The sequence below is a fragment of the Phalacrocorax carbo genome, chromosome Z, assembly GCF_963921805.1.
Source record: "Phalacrocorax carbo chromosome Z, bPhaCar2.1, whole genome shotgun sequence".
Taxonomy (NCBI): domain Eukaryota; kingdom Metazoa; phylum Chordata; class Aves; order Suliformes; family Phalacrocoracidae; genus Phalacrocorax; species Phalacrocorax carbo.
In genome coordinates, this window is record NC_087548.1 from 39,477,756 (window position 1) to 39,494,699 (window position 16,944).

The window sequence follows — 16,944 nt, forward strand, 5'->3', positions numbered from 1 at the left end:
AGATAATCAGGCAACTAGACAATATATGGAAAGAAGACCAGGTAATTAATATGGAGCATTAGCATAGTTGTTGTGTCATACTATTAGTCAAAATGACACAGAGGGATAAAATCTACTTCATTTACATTTACATCTGCATTCAGGTACCCATACTAAGTCTCCAGAAATAATGACAATGTATCTTTAAGTGTATTTGATGTTACAACTTTGTGAAATCTGGTTTTACTTTTTCTCTGGCACAGTTGCAGAGATTTTTCCAAACTTTATTTGTTACTAAATTTTTCTCTTAAATGCCACCGTCTTCTAATGACTGACACCATGGTTAGTCATTTGTGTTTATGTAGGTTGGGCCTCTCAAGAATTATCTTATTGTAAAGGGCTGTGCCAAGCTGTATTGCCTTCCCTCATTGCCAAGGTGGGAAGTTTTATGGCCTCTTCTTCTGTGGGTACCTTCTCCTCTATTTTCCACTTAGCTTTGCTTTAGCCTTCCAATATTTTGTCAATATGGTTTACAGAATAGCAGAATCCCTCCATCTGTAAACCTCTGCAAAGTTACAATGAGGAACCAGGGGTGCCAGTCGTGTGACCATAACCCTACAGTACCTCACTTTCCTTCATGGAAGCACTTCTGCATTCAGTCAGTAATTCTCCCAAAATATGAAACTACGCATACCATCTTTGGCTACATTGTTCTGAAACCTTTTCTTGCAGTCACTGCTTCATCTTTCTGCTTATTGGTCACATCATTCTCCTTTTCTGTTCCAGAGTAAGACAGGCACTTATTTCCTGTGCAGATGTATGTTTTCTATACAATAAAAGTTTATTCTGCGTGAACAGAGAGAAAAGACTCAGAAATTCCTCTGGAACCTCCATGGGGAAGTAAACAAACTTTTCAGACTGTCAAGCAAACTTGAGAGAGTTCCCTATATGTAGTGTAGGATTGGTATCCTTTGGTAAGGCACAAGACTTCATATTATTCTCAGGTTATCACATGTGCACAAGCATTGTGCGTAAATCCATTTCCGTGCTTTGGTAGGAATGTAACCCTTGCAGTCAGATCCTACACCTGCAATTGACTCTGTAGATCACTAGGGGAAGTTAAAGAGAGAAACGGGAAGAACACAAATGTATAGTAAGAGAGAATTGCCTGTTGGGCACAGATGCAAATACAGCGACTGTAATGATCTTTCTTCATAGAACCTCTTTCATTTTGGATGCTGTAATGTGTTATTAATTAAAATCTTTGAAATAAAAATTATTCCTACAAGCACTGTAAATATCTGTGCTTTCTAAAGTTTCTGATTTGTTTCTATTTCTTATGAAATTGCATTGCCTTATTTAGATGTTTCCGGTTGCTAAGAGTAATTTTTGTGCTATTTATAGTATGGCTTATACTTCCAAGCTTTTGTTTTGTGAGAAAAGTTTAATTTCTTTAAAATGACTTAGTTATGCTTAAAGTGAATTCATTCTGGTCTGCTCTCAGAAAGGCTTTGGTTTTTACAACTGCAGAAAGCCAGAAAAGATAAATTACTTTAGCAGTAAGTTTTTCTCCAAATCCGCAGTGGGTGAAAATACAAACATCCAGTGATCCGTAAGAAGTGCTTGCAGACAATAAAAAGCATTGAAGAAACAGAACCAAGCATTTTTTGTGGAAACTATTCTCTTTATCATGCTTGGCTTTCATGTTTTCACTCACCATTTTCCTAATAATCTTCTGTAATACAGGAGCAGGCTATAACTGCTATAAAGAAACATTATGGTGAGAAAACAAGGAGTCTGAAATCCCAGTTAGAAGCTTACCGAGAGCTGATGAACAAGAGCAACATACACTGGCAAGATACAGTTAAGGTAACCAAGAACTACATTTTTTTACCTGGGGGTAAGAATGGCACATGCTTCCAGAGGCTAAAGGAACAGGCTGTGTAAGTAATGTTTTCTTCTTAGGAACAGCCAGTCAAATAAAGACACACTGTTTGTCAAATTAATACAAAACTATGTCTGTCTCTTAAGGAGATGAATAAAGCCTTACACAGTATATTTCCAAAACAGTTTTCACAGCTTGGCCTATCTTCACTCCCCTAATGAAAACTCAGCATAGGGCTGTCCTTTACTGTCTGTGCTTACGCCTTGGAAATAGCTTTCATTTTATGAAAAGAAGGTGAAAAGATATTCACAGAACATATAAGATGTGTAATGCTTTTCTGGTGATGAACACGTATTAAGATTTATTCCTCCTTCTGTTCTGCTACTGAGAAAAATGTTCAGCACGTTCATGCCTTTAGGGAAGGTCTTTAGAATCAGACCACCTCTGGTCACATGGTGTCATTGTCATTTTTTTATTATAATAATAATATAAATTAAATTTAAAAGAAAATAAAATAATAAATTTGTATTATTTTTGTGCAAGATCCCCAGGACTTAGCAGCATAGTCCAAATGTTATGACTTCTTCACATGTGTGGAACAAAAAAACCCAAAATATAGACATTTCTGAAAAATGAAGCACTGGTGTAGAAATTGTAATGCCTTTTGCCTTATTGTACTGCCTTCAGAGCCTGAGGGAAAGAAATGGACAACTGATCCAAGAGAAAGAAGATCTCCTTCACCAAATGAAGCAACAAACAGAGAAATGGGAAGCAGAAAAGGTAAACAAAGCTAGTTCGGGTGTTCTTTTTTGGAGTTAAGACTGTGCTCACATTTCTGTTTCCACTGTGTGCTGTTTCCAGGAGCCTAAGGGACATAGAAACCACACTGCCTGCCTTTAGATATGTACATCTAAATCAGCTAAGACTGAACTGCTATGCACCTGCCTTACTTTTTTCAGAGTACCCAGAGTAGTTTTTTGGCCTTTAAACACCAATGAAGGTGATGTACATTTTTTCTTGTCATACTATATTATTCTTTCCACTAAAAATTATTACATTGTCATTTCTCTCTCTCATTTCAAATTTCATGTCTTTTGAGGAATTTTAAAAGTCACAGTAGAGCACATTGGTTATTTTTTATTTAGCAATTAGCATTAAAAGACTACAAAAACTTTACCTCATCTAAGCTGCTACAATACTGTAGTGACCTACCAGCAAAACTACCTTAATTGGTAGCTCCCAGGAAAAAGGAAAAATTCCTCAGGTTTTCAGATTTCTCTGTAATATTGCAACTTCAGTTTACTAAAGATTTGAGATGGAGGTGGAAAAAGGTGGAAAAAGAAATAAATTTGTTGGTTCTTATAGATAGCATCTGTGAGCACGGTCTTATAATTGTTATTTTCTGCGTAGTGTTCTACGCCATGTAATATGTGCAAGTTCTTCTGTAATTTTGCAAATCTTCAACATTGCTTTATAACAGCCAAGTTTCATTGCATTATTCCAAGACATGTATTCAGGAGATCTTAGCAAAGGTTGTGGTGGGGTGAGGGGAGTCTCAAAGCCAGATTCTCCTTTTTATTTATGAAACTGAATGTAGATTTCTGCAGGATTTCAGAGTGAACGTCTCAGAGAAGAGTGATTTTTTTTTTTTTTTTATCAAATGATGTAGCACCACCTTTCGATTAAACTTTGCACAACGCCAGTATTTAAAATTAAGGTTTTCTCTTTTCAAACACTTTCAACAATGTCTACCACAATAATACCCTATTCCTGATCGGTAAACTGTGAAAAATCACGGGTTTTACAAATCCTTTGACCTAACTGTTGCATATCAAGGAAATGTAGCAAAAATATTATAATCAAGAGTGAGAAGTGATGAGAATACAATGTTCTAAGGCTCATAAGAATAAGGAATACCTTCCATTAGACCAAGTAATGCTGGTAAGATTTGATACATACAACCGTTTCTTTACAGCTGCCTTAAGACTGTTCTTCCAAAAGCTGTTTCAGGAGTGTCTGTAACTTCTGTCTCTTCTTTCATTCCCATAATGTGGACAAATGCTAGAGAAAATATAAGCATAGGATGTCTCGGTATACACTTTTGTGAAAACACTAGAGTCTGAGTAGTCTCTGGTTTATTTCTAGATTATCTTTTCTAATAACAGCAAATTACTGCACAACAGCCCATTTGTGTAGGCTGTGCCTATAAGTGGCAATAACATTAATTCTCTGTTATTGATTATTCTCCCCAAGGAAATATAATGAAAATGGTTAATACTGAGTTCCTGCTATCTTCTTTTCTTGTCTTGCAGGTCTGGATTCTAGAAAATTTGTGTAAAAACATAGATTTTATTTATACCCAGCATACACTGAGTGAGTTTTGCATTTCAGACACAGAGTTTCTTGATTTCTCTACTTTCTCTCCTGTTTGTTTTTCTGTTTATACTGAGGTGCATACCAGCTGAAGTCAATACAAGCTTTCCCATTGCAATACTGTGTCACAGATGGAATAATAAAGGAATGTTGAAGCTACAAATAATATCTGTCATGACTCAAACTCCTTAGCATAACTGGCTTATTATAGTCAGCATAGGTTTGGAATAGGTTTATTTCAGGACTTGTAGTTTTCCCTTTAGAACTCTAAAACGAAACAAAACACAACTCCTTTAAAACTCTTAGAGTTCTAATAATTCAACTGAATTCTTGATTATTAAAAATTATTATAAATTTTTTATTTCTAAAGGGAGATACTTTGGCATGCCTAGACAACATTCTAAGAACTGCATATTAGAAATGCTTAAGTTGTTCTTACCTGTTTTTCCTTTTGTTTTCAACTCAGCTTTGCAGGAGCTTCACAACATCAGTCTCTATGTAGAAAGAGTGCAAGACCTCATCAATTTCCAGATAAAAATTCTTCTGCAAAAGTCTGGAAAGACAGAAGGAGGAAAAGCAGATGTGTCAGTGGCTTTACAATTAAAACCAGAACAAGTAAGCACAAAAATGGAAATGTAACTGGTTGTTTTTAGGATTATTGCAGGTATCTCAAAGGCAATCAAGCTAACTCTAGCAAAGGCTGAAGTAAACCATCGGACTAACTGATAGTAAAAACTGTCTGCAAATATATACATGGCTTGAGAATGATAAATTGGTGACAAATGATTAAAACACCACAGTAATGAAACAAATTCTTATTCTCCTGGAATCACCGATAGTGTGCTATTTTTCTCACAATAATAATAGATAGTATAAACTTTGCTACAAAATCTTTTACAGATCTACTTCTTTGGATTATAAAAACTGTATTCTGAATGCTGGAACCAAGCAGCCCTTCTTATTCAGTATTTCTTTTGCTTTTCTCCTTTTTTGATTTACCTTGCTCATTAAAATCTTGGCAATTTCATGTGAAAGGAATGAAAATCTTGATCCTCGCTTAGCATGTAAGAGTTATCTTTGTTGCCCCTCAGGTAGCTAATGAAGAAGAGAAGCCTGAATGGTCAATGGAAAAAGGATATCTCTGGCAAGCACACACCACCCTGCAAAAGATACAAGAATCTTTACAGAAACGAGAGAGAGAAGTCACTGAACTCCTACAAAGTGGAAGATATAACAAGGCCATGAAACCTCAAATGGCAGTGCTAATATTCTTGGAAGCTCTTGTCAAGAAGGTAAGAACTCAGTTACTGCAAAAAAAAAAATTATTTACTGGCATTTCTAAAAACTTCAATAAGGAAAAAAGTGCAATTTTATTATTGTTATCTTCTTAAAAAATTAAAAGTTATTTTGTATATATTGATTTAAAGGCTACAGGTGAGATTTTCAGAATAACACATGGAATTAAAGAACCATAAATACCCACTAAAAGTCAGCTTACAGAAAACTGATTGGACCAACTTGCACATTCCTTAATAGGCATTATTTTAAAAGATAAATTTGTGAAGCATGAGAATGGCTTCATGGAAAAAACATGTTTTTCTATCCTTCTAGTTGTTATGTGAACTACATGAATTGCAAAGAGATGTGCCAGCTTTACAGGAAATATGATCTAATTTTTGATCCATGGTAGGTTCACACCATATATTGTGATGTCCCCGGGGCACAACAGTACATCTGTCAGCTTATCAGGGAGAACGAGGATGAACGGGCTGAATCCAAGAAAGAAGCCTCTAATAACACTCAGGCTGACATTCTGTCCTATGAAGTACTTTATGGAAATGAACCTATGGATGATAAAAGGTATATTAGCTAGTTAATAAAGCAAAGATAGAAATAATATAGAAAAATAATGAGCTGTTTTCACAGAAAGATAATGCATTTTAAAGAATACTATTATAATGTCCATGCATAGTTATGGGGGGGGGGGCGGGAATCAAAGTAGAGTCTACATTTATATTAAGAAACAAATCAGGGAACTTAGAAACACCACCTACAAAAAGCAGGAAAACATTTCAGCTTAAGTGGCTTACTCAAGTTTTATCCAGTGTATTATAAAATATGCTGAAATAAGCTTATCTGGCAAGACTGTGCTACAACATCAACATCTTTTTTTTCCCTACATTTTTACAGGATTTCTTCCTCATATTCTGATATTCTGGGTAACTGAGTCTTTCTTGTGGTTTAAGTAACCAGTTCCTTACAAATTTTTTATTTTTTTTTTTTTAATGACAGGACACAACTCTCAACAAAGCTTTTCAGTAATTTTGGGAAAGCAAAGTCTGAATTAGAATATGTTGAAACAGAGAAAATTGTGTTTGATTGTATCCAGACAGGGGAAATCCCCGAGTGGATCAAAAGGGATTGTCTTTATGTAGCCTTGACAGGTGAGAAATCCTCGTCAATTCAGAGAAGCCTAATTATCCTCAGCCAGCTGACTTTTGAATATAGGAAAACACAGTACTGTAGTAAAAGGTGCTTAGATGCATGCTGCTGCCATGCCATAAGGTATCCCATGAAACATCTTCAGTTAAGTGCATTTTAATGAATTAATATATGAATTTTAATACTGGCTCATGGCCTGCAAACACATGGTTTCCACATTTATACCCCAGTGTTCATCCTTTCTTTGGTATCTTTGTCATTTTGAAAATCAGGTGTCTTTTGTATATTGTGTCTAAATATCTCAGTGGGTGTCCAAGGTAGACACACCCAGAATCCTCATTTGGCAGCCATGCACTGAATGCAACAGCAAATGCAGAATTCAGACAGAAGTAACCCCTTTTGAAGAAAACTTCAAAATATCCATTGAATGAATTTAACACAGTGTGCTCTTCTGAAAGCTTAGTAGAAACCCTTTTTCAAATATTTGGCATGCTTTTTCTGATTCTGTAACACAAAACCTGGTTTTGGAAAGGAAGGTGGTTGTGAAAGTGGGTTTGAGAGAATGACTGTTTTTCATTTACAAGATTTACTGGGTTATATGTTTATTATTTGTAACTGTATAATTACTGGAATTATCCAGAAGACCCTGCAACATGCTCTGAGGAGTCAGAGCCACCATCCAGAGGAACTCTTGCAGAAGTTTAAAATGGAAATCAAGGTAATTTATTACAAAGTATTATCCCACATGGTTTTCAAAAAGGTATGAAAAAATGCCCTCTTTTTCCTAACTTTTCTTAAAGGATTTGAGATTTGCTTGGGATTATATCCTGTGATGTCTGTACATACATCTTATTCCAAAAAGCAAATCTCAATGGGAATTATGTACAGAGATCTGCAGATATATACCTGTAGCCCCTAAGCAGATTACACTAAATAATAACACAGCTTTGCTAACTAGTGAATTACATGGTCTCATCTTTCTGTGTGTGAGAAGAATTCCATGTTCTATTTTTACGTCTGTATATCCATTTTACTGTTTACTTACAAATCTTTTTACGTGTCTTGATGGCTCTGGATGCAGGTTACAAGAAAAGGTGCATTAATATGTCCATATATCTAATAATTTAGAATGCACAGATTTCCCGTTTAGTAGTAGGTTATAAATGAAACATTGTCTTATCTGCATTTCCATCAGAGGTAATATCTGAAAGAAATAAATGTTTGAATTTAGTTTTCTCTTCTGAAAGTGACCCAAACACATACTTTAGTGATGCAATGAAAACCAGAGTGCAATAATGTGTTATCATATTGCTGTTGTTAGATCTCAAAGTGAATAGCCCCAAAATTGCCTGAACTCATTACCTCCCCTACACAGACATTAACACAACAACCATCATCCCAAGTTAATGCACCAAAATTCTTCATTGGTAAGTAATGAACACAAACTGTAAAATATTTACCTTGTTAATTATTAATTATTTTATTGGTTGCATATTTTTTTCAGTTTGTGTTTGGTTTTTTAAGTTTACCAAAGAGCAAAGGAACAGTAAGAGAGATACCAACACTGGAATAAGGCCCCCATTTTAGACAGGGTTATTGGAGAGAAACCTTGAAGCAGAAAAGCACTTTCTGCAGTATCTCTGGAGTGGAAATGAATTGGAAGAATTAAAAGCCCATGGTTCACTGCATAAGTTCAGAAAACTTACGCAGGAATATAAGTGTCTGAAAATCTTACCCCTTTTAAGAAATATTTTTAAGACTTCTTAAAAACAAAACAGAACAAAACGAGCAAACAAACAGCATTGTGATAACCTGAAAGAGTCTGTGACTGAACAAAGAAGTTTCTAAGTCAAACAGGTATCAATCTGCTTGCAGGTGGATGGGATGCATCTTACTAACCTTTTGCTGTCTAAAATAGGGCATTTGATATGTCTCTAAAAGCAATACATGCAGAGAGGTGGTTCCAAAGGGTAACTTTCCTCTGTGAAACACAAATGCCCAAAATTAATTTCACTCTGTCCTGCTTCAAAATCCTATTCAGTGATTGTTTTAAAGTGCTAGCTCTTGTACCATAGTGTTTTAACTCTTCATCCTCTTTTTTTTTTCCAGTAAAAGTGAAATTGAAGGAATCATAGATATGAAGAAAAGCTTAAAAATTAGGAACTTCGAAATCATAGTTCTAATCAGTCGAAGTCTTTAACAAATGGTTGTTGAAGATTATAATACTCAGTTCCTGGAAGAAAATGCAAGCTGCAAATTTAGATACCAAATGTGCAGTCTTAGGGTTGGGAGTTTTTTCAGCTGCCAGGCTTAGGTACCTGGGACTATGAGTGGTTTATTTGCACTAGTCACCTGAGTCAAGTCAATGTTACTGCCTATATGCTAAATTGAAAACAAGTTTTATTCAGCACTGACCTGGCATTCAGAAGGTAACATCCACAACCTTTAATATTTTTTTAACTGCATGTTTGTTCTTTATGTTCTTCCTCTAGGTTTGAATTACCTATCCAAAAAGAACACGCTCTACAAATGAAGTGTGCTTCTATAACAGTGCTTTTATGCAAACAAATTGATAAGTGTATTATAAATATATACTGCTGGGAACACAATGTCTGTTCCCAAATGCAATTAATGTATTTATGGCCTGTTTGAATTGAGCTGTTAGTCCACTTTTATTCAGTAAGACCACTGGAAGGGAATGCAAGAGAAAAGAAACGAGGACATTTATGTCACTAAAATGCAGATGCATTATGGTGATGATGCTCAAGAGAAAAACAACTAGAGTGGGTAAAGAGGATGAATGTGAGTGTTTAGTGACGAACATACCACTCCACAATGCAGCACCATTGACGATCAGTCCAAGCATCAAGACTGTATCAGTGCCAGTCCAGTCCACCACAGGCAGAGAAAAAAACCTAAATATTTGTAAAAAGTATATACGAATTACTTGCAAGATGTGCATGTAGACCACCGATTGATCCCCTGCTGCAGTTAGAAATTTGATGTATTTGGTGGTGAGAGAGTTAAGGGCAATTTTAAATCAGCTTTAAAGTATGGAAGTCAAGCTAGAGCTCTGTTATAAGTCAAAGGAGATTTTTGAACTCTTTTGCAGCTATCAACCTGTCTAGTGTAAAGCAATTGAATATTTTTTGTACAGTAGTGTAAAACAAAATAAACTGTCCAAAAAGTAATAACTTCTTTATTAACTTTTTTGGTTGGCTTTGTTAACTATTTAAACAAAGTCCTCATGTGAAAAGACTATCTGTGAAGAAAGTTTGACACAATTCTTATTCTTTTTCTAATCTTTCTGAATGTTTGACTCTAAAGCCTATAATTTAGCTTCTTCTTTCACTTACTCTCATGCCTATGCAAGTTTACTGAAAAAATTTCATGGTTTCATATGCAATTGTTAAGGTTGCTAGCTTTTATATATTTTTTTTATTTCTGCAGCACATAGAAAAGGATTAATTTCTTTACTGGGCAATTGATTTTTATTTACTGTTAATGTCAATGTTAAGGCTGGGAATTAAATTTAATAAAAATGATTCACAAAATGTTGTTTAAAATAGTAGCTGTTACATCCTTTAAAATTAATTAAATCAACCAACATACCATAAGAGACAAAAATAAGAATAAGAAAACAAAGCAATTTTGATTAGATTTTCATAAGAATCATTCAAGTACAGCATGTACTGACTGAGGTTAATGAACTGACTATTTGTTTCTCAACCCCTTGGGCAGCTATTTAATTGTATTTCTGCAGCTAAAAATGCAAAAACTGTCTCTGACTGAGACAGCTGAGATATCTAGATCTTACTGAAAGAACTGAAAATAAAAATTCTACTGAATACAGTAAGTTTTTGTTTCTAATGTCTTAGAGAATTGATGACTAGTTGTTTGGGGTTTTAGTCAATTATTCTTATACTTTCCTATTTTATTTTTACTTTTAAACTGGGAAGAAAACCAGGCTTTCTCCCTTATGAGCTCACAAACTACTTCCTTGTTTGGAAGGGACTAATGCACTTCAGTGCATTTTTACACAAAAAAGGGGAACTTTAACCTAAGCAAGACCAAAATTGGGACTTAAATATGAAAGCTGAAAAAAGCATACTTATATCATTCTCAGATGATAAAACATAATTAAAAAGCCACTTTATTTTCAAGTAATTCTGTTTCTATCATGTGCAAATTTTCTCTCATTTTACTCTTTTAAAAGATGCTTGTGATACATCACAGAAACATTATAAATCCTTGATTATTTTATTTTACTATTCCTCTAGTACACTGAAACAAACAAGCAATAACAAATAAAAAAATGTAATCAAACTAAAGGCCAGTATACTGAGAGAGCAAATAATAACTTTTCGGAAAAATTACACCCTTCAGAAGCTTCATATAAAAATGCTTTTCTCTCACCAGGGAAGAATCTTTGCTATAGAAGTCAAGTACTCTTTAGGAAAAAATTTATATAACTTAACTCTTATTTAATGCATCTAATCTTTCAGAATTCAAATGGAAATATTTAATCTACTTCATAAAATATTAAATCCTTTTTGAATAAAATATGATAACACAAATTTCTTATTGAAACTGTATTTATCAGACATTGAAAATGCCTGATGAAGATTCACTACAGCCACTGTAATAAAAAATTGATCCTGGCGAACGAAAAGAAAAAAAGAAAACTAAAATAGCAGCAAAATGGAAGATACAACTCCCAGAATGCAGATATGTGAGTTGCCTAATATCTAGCAGGGAAGGCAATGAGATTGAATTACAAAACACTGGTATATATGAAAAAAGAAGCAGATGTGTGATAATTTTCAACACCTGTTCTAAAGTACTCTGAAACTTCCCACAAATAACAATTAAAAATTTAGAATTACTTTATTAAAACCCACCAGCTCAAAAGATATCATTATTGGCACTTAATATATCATCATTTGATAAGTCTGAATCTTTTCTATCAGTTATTTTTTTTTGTTTTGCTTATACATAGAGCATAAGAAATATCTGAAATTATTTCAAACTAAAACAAAAAAAAAATTGGATGCATGTTTGTCCAGAAATCTTTTGCATAACATCATATCATAAATAATAGATTTTACTGTAATCTGAGATATGGGATCTACAGCTGCAAGTACCTTAGGCATTCCTGCTAAAATTATTCTTCCAAGTGCAAGTAATATTTTCTTAAAGATATATCCTGGCTTATGGTAAATTGTATAAGGAGAGAATCAGTCTGGTGCAATTCTGCAAAAGCAATGACAATACCCTTCAGAAAGACTCTGAGATAGATGGTCTAGGGATTGATCTCATTCATGTTTCATAACTTGACAGTAAAGCCACTGACTCCTGAGTGACAACAGATGTATAGTGTTATATTACTAATGAGAATCAAGCACGTCTCTGTCAATCTTCTTCTGCAATGGTTTTCACTAACAGAAATAAAATAGTTCTGCCACTTCAACACAGCTGAAATGTAAAGGCATTGGCAATTTAACCTGCCTGAACATTTGTCTAATACACTGTTTCATGCAGACTTTGTGATACAAAGCTAAAAGTTACTTGTTAAAATTAGAAACAGCCACACACAATTTCGTCAGCTTTACTTTAGCAGATTTCCTAAGCAAGGAACCTGACCTTTCTAATTCAGGGAAGATTTGCAGATGTACAAAGAGTTCTTAGGAGTTTATTACCTTTTGAATTTTCATAGAATAAAATGGACCAGACTGTATTTTTCATGGCTTTGAAAATTTCTAGTGTGAAAGTCATGAAGGCAAAACTTGTGCATTTCCAATCTGTGCATCTCTTGTTTGCCAGTGTTGAAGCAGGAAGAAGTGTAGCTAAAAGACATGATATAGGTAGGTGATCTGGAAGCAAAGCTGTACTAATTATTACTGATTCTGCAAGGAGTAATCAGAATAATGTTTCAGTATTGAAACAGTGTTGTATTACCCTGGAACAGTATTTCCACAGACAATAGCCCAAAATGAGTAAATGTTCAAGGTGTTCACTGTGTTCTCAAAATAGTGGATAAGGGATGTTTGGTTTCCTGAAGCAAATACCATCAGTCATCTTCCATTTTTACATGTACTGTTTTTACCAATTTTCCAAAATCTGGATGCCATCTAAAACCAGTATGAAAGGCAAGAAGAAACAGCTCTGACAGTTACAAGCCCAAAGCCTTCATTACATAAAATTTGACCAAAAAAATCTCTGTTTTGCAAAACATTTTTGTTATTGATATTTTGGATTATGACAATAGTTTTATGGAGAAAAAAGAACGAGAAAAACATTGGTTCCCATACATATTTGCATTTTACATCAATTTGTTCATTAAATTTAAAGCCTGTCATTACCATATAGAGGTAATAGTCAAATACACTTTTTCGTTACATAATTTATTAACTAGTACAAAGAACCCATGAGCTTCATTACCATAGCATGGCTAAAGCTCTCTTACTAGGAAAAAGTCTGAAAGAAATGAAATGTCAAGTTTGTATCTTACCAGCATCTTCCTGCCCTGTTCTAACATGAGAGGCACAGTGTTTCTCATCTAGGGTGTCTTCAGGGGCTGCTCCTTAGCTCTCCATAACACCCAACCTGAAACACACCAATTCCTAGGACAGTTAGATTGTCCACCTTGGTAATGGCTTTCTCATTATCTTATACAGTGATAAAACTCTGGTATTACTTTATATAGCTTTTTTGATGTCACTATTCCAGCAGAAATTTGCTGTACTCTATCATTACAACAGAGATGCTTGGCAGACATGACTCTCTTTAGCTTAAGGCACGTTATACATAAGATAAAAGCAATGCTTCTATGTGCAGTTCTCAATTCTTTCATGTTCTTCAGGCATCTGCAGCTCTCACATTAACCCTTCATAGTCTCAGGTGCTTTCTCCCCCATGTGAGATCTGTCACTGTATTAACTTTTAGCTGACACAGAAATCTTAATCCCATCAGATTAATTCATTTCTACTATGTTCACCTGAGCAGACGTAAAAAGCATTCATGAAAATCAACATTAAATAATACTTTGCTTTAAAGGAATCATTAAGATTCTACTTGTAATCCAGTCCTAGTTTTACAGCTCTCTGGCTATTGCTTGTTTCAGGTATACAGTTTTGGACTTTCATCTTTTCTAATGTGTTTTAATGTTATTCCACATATAGAGTGATGGAAAAAAAAAAAAGAGAGGCTTCACAGTAGTAATGCAAGGTAGTGGCAGCATGATGCAAAGTCAGCTGGACTGATGGAATATATGGGGGAGCTGAGTTTTAATTTAGGGATTGTTGCGGTTTTTTTAATTTTATGCTAGATAAAGCCTTTTCACTGTACTCACACCTTCTTCAAATGGAGAAGGGGGAGAAAAAGATTATGACATGAGTAGTAATATCAGTGTTGTCAGACTGTATTTATCTGAAAAAGCCTTTGATTTTTGCCTCTAAAATTCAGACACAGGCTTTCTAGACAGTGAAGGCTTTAATTTATGATTTTTAAAGCATTAAAGGCAAATTTCTGGCAGAGTTTTCATCCCTTCTCGTGTTCCACAGAAAACATGCCTTTGCCTGGTGGCAGAATTGTTCATCTCCCGGAGAAATGTATCTCATTGTACCTAAACTAAAAATCACCTCAACTGAAATGGTCACCACCGTTAGTGGAAACATGTGCCTTCACTTATATAGCTTTTACTGAAACAAGTTTCCCTCAGGTCTGGCCCTACTTGGCCTGACCCTGGCGCAAGAAAAGAAATGGGACGTCCTCTTCTGTCCTGGCTTCCTCTCATCTCCTCCTCCAGGTTTTGGCTTGCAGTTCACATGAAAATCTTGCACCTTTTAAACAATTAGGCAGTCAGGTAACACCACCTTGTTCATCACATAGAAACAAAAATTAATGCCATAGACATCACCTGAAACAAATAACAGTAGCATCCTTCTTCCTAGAGAAGGCAGCCTCTAAATGCAAGTTTACTGTTGATGTCTAGTTCATTTGGCAATAAAATATATAATATTTTACTTTTCTTTTCTTTTTTTCTTTTTGTTACTTGAAGGCCACAACTATGTCAGAGAATTGGAAAGCAAGCTAACAGCAGCAGTCAGCTAATGTAAACCCTATAATACATTCTAAAAACAGAGGAAAAATGAGGCATTGTGTAATTAATATTGTTAATGTGAAAATGAAACCAGAAAAGATGAAATTGTTAACCTTAGGGTATGGTCCTCAGTATTTTCTGTACAAGTTTGTCTCTTCCACACACAAGCCATATTCCATATACCTCTGCTACACAGAGTATGACAGAGTAATACAAGTTACAAAGGAAAAGAATTGGAGCAATTTTAACTCATGTCCTTGAGTCCATATTTTTTGAGGCAATCACTGAATGAGAATAATAATTCTGAAGAGACTTCTGTTTAAAAGAACTAGCATTTTTTCTAAGGCTGGCAGCCTGTCGCAAGCAGGGTCCCACAGGGGTCTACACTGGGCCCCACACTGTTCAATATCTTCATAAATGGTCTGGACGATGGGACTGGAAGCACCCTTACCAAGTTTCCTGATGTATCTGGGCACATCAGAAGGGAGAGCCATCTTTCAGAGAGGCCTTGACAGGCTGGAACAGTGGGCTAGCCAGAACTGTGTGCAATTTAACAAAGTGTAAGTCCTGCATCTGGGATGACAAAACCAAATAGCTCAGCACAGGCTCAGGTCTGTGTGGTTATGGAGCAGTCTTTCTGAAAGGGACCTGGGGGTCCTAATGAACAACAGGCTGAACATGAGTCAGCAGAGCACTACCGCAGCAACCAAGGCAAAATTGGATCCTGAGATGCGTTCTCAGGGGTATTACTAGCAGACATAGAGATGTGATCATCCCACTCTACACAGTGCTTGCCAGGCTACACCTGGACTACTAGGTCCAGTTCTGGGCCCCACTATTCAAGAAAGACTGGACATGGTCAAAAGAGGACCACAAAGATGATCAAAGGGCTGGAGAACCTGCCCTGTGAGGAAAGACTGAAGGAATTAAGTCTCTTCTCACTGGAGAAGAGCAAGCTCAGGGGAGTATTCCAGTACTTATAGGGCAGCTACAAAGAGGACAGAAGCCTCTGTCTTCAAATGGAGAATACAAGGGGCAACAGGTACAAGTTGGACTAGGATAAGTTTCTTCCCAACATAAGAAAGAATTTTTTTACACTGAGAACAATCAATCACAAACATTGCAGAGTCCCCATTGTTGGAGTTTTTCAAGATGCATTGGGACAGGGTGCTAGATAATCTCATCTAGGCTCCCTTTCTCCTGAAACATTGGACCAGGTGACCTTTTGAGGTACCTTCCAACCTTGTCTGTTCTGTGATTCCATCATTCTATTGATGTTGACTGTCTAGAGTAAAGCCAGAGGCATGCCTGGCTGCACAGTAAGAGCTCTCTGCTCCCTGCTCCCTGTTGAACAAATGTGCCTTCAGAAGTGTTGGTCACTGTCTGAGGAAACTGCAGATGGGCTCTGGGGCACATTTTCACTTACATTTCCAAAGGAATTCAAGACTGCTAGTAACAGTGATATTTTTCTATCCAATGCAGACAATTGGCTATACAGTGATAATTTCTGGTAGCATGGGCTTTGTAGGTAGCTGCTCCCCGTCTGTTTATATGTTTGGGTCCCACTTTAATGAGCAGTAATCAGATAAAGCCAGTTGGAGAGAGAGGTTTTTCTTCTTGTTGTTAGTTCTTAAGGACTTATTTAAGGCATAGAAAATTACCATGCAGTCTAATCTGTCTGGTTATGGGTCTGGTTTTCTTATTTATCTGCTTAAATACTTTAACGACCATAAATTTAGATAGTGCAAGTTTTTACAAATTGCCTAGGCCCAAGATTTATTCTGTTCAATTTCCCTAGTAATTTAGGAGAAATCTGTCCTTGCTTTGCAATTCCACAGCTGAGGCTTGACACACACCCACAAGTTGTTTTCCAGGTGATGAGAAATGAATATGCTGATTTCTTATTCATTGCAAAAAGTTAGTTTAACTTAATGGAGTTACTTATTTTTAATAAATAAGATTTTGTTCATCTTGTTAAAATACAGGTGAGGTTTTAAATTTCTGTTCTTCAGCAGACTTCAAATTATTTTACTGTTAACAGGAATAAATAGGTTTGAAATCTGCTTTAGTTTTAATCTCTCAGGGAACCTAGGGTTGTGTGGTGGAACAGGAGCAATCTTCCCCACCACACACCTCTCCAAAGAGTGAGAATTGGCAGGATTGC

The 16,944-nt window shown here is 35.6% G+C and overlaps 1 long non-coding RNA gene across 10 annotated transcripts in view; it reads right to left on the reverse strand.

Moving 5' to 3' along the window:
- The window catches only part of LOC135310430 (uncharacterized), a 35,881-nt gene that overhangs the window by 8,329 nt on the left and 10,608 nt on the right, over positions 1–16,944 (reverse strand). For 2 of the 10 annotated variants that reach the window (XR_010370487.1, XR_010370486.1), the window contains exons 2-8: positions 13,191–13,285; positions 12,638–12,810; positions 9,506–9,594; positions 7,725–7,883; positions 5,237–6,081; positions 4,677–4,790; positions 3,824–3,925 (exon numbers count right to left, since the gene is read on the reverse strand). This is a non-coding gene — a long non-coding RNA (uncharacterized LOC135310430). Of the gene's footprint in view, positions 1–35; positions 3,926–4,676; positions 4,791–5,236; positions 6,082–7,724; positions 7,884–9,505; positions 9,595–12,378; positions 12,526–12,637; positions 12,811–13,190; positions 13,286–16,944 lie in introns of those variants that run through there. The other 8 variants (XR_010370485.1, XR_010370480.1, XR_010370482.1 and 5 more) reach the window with 8 other exon arrangements.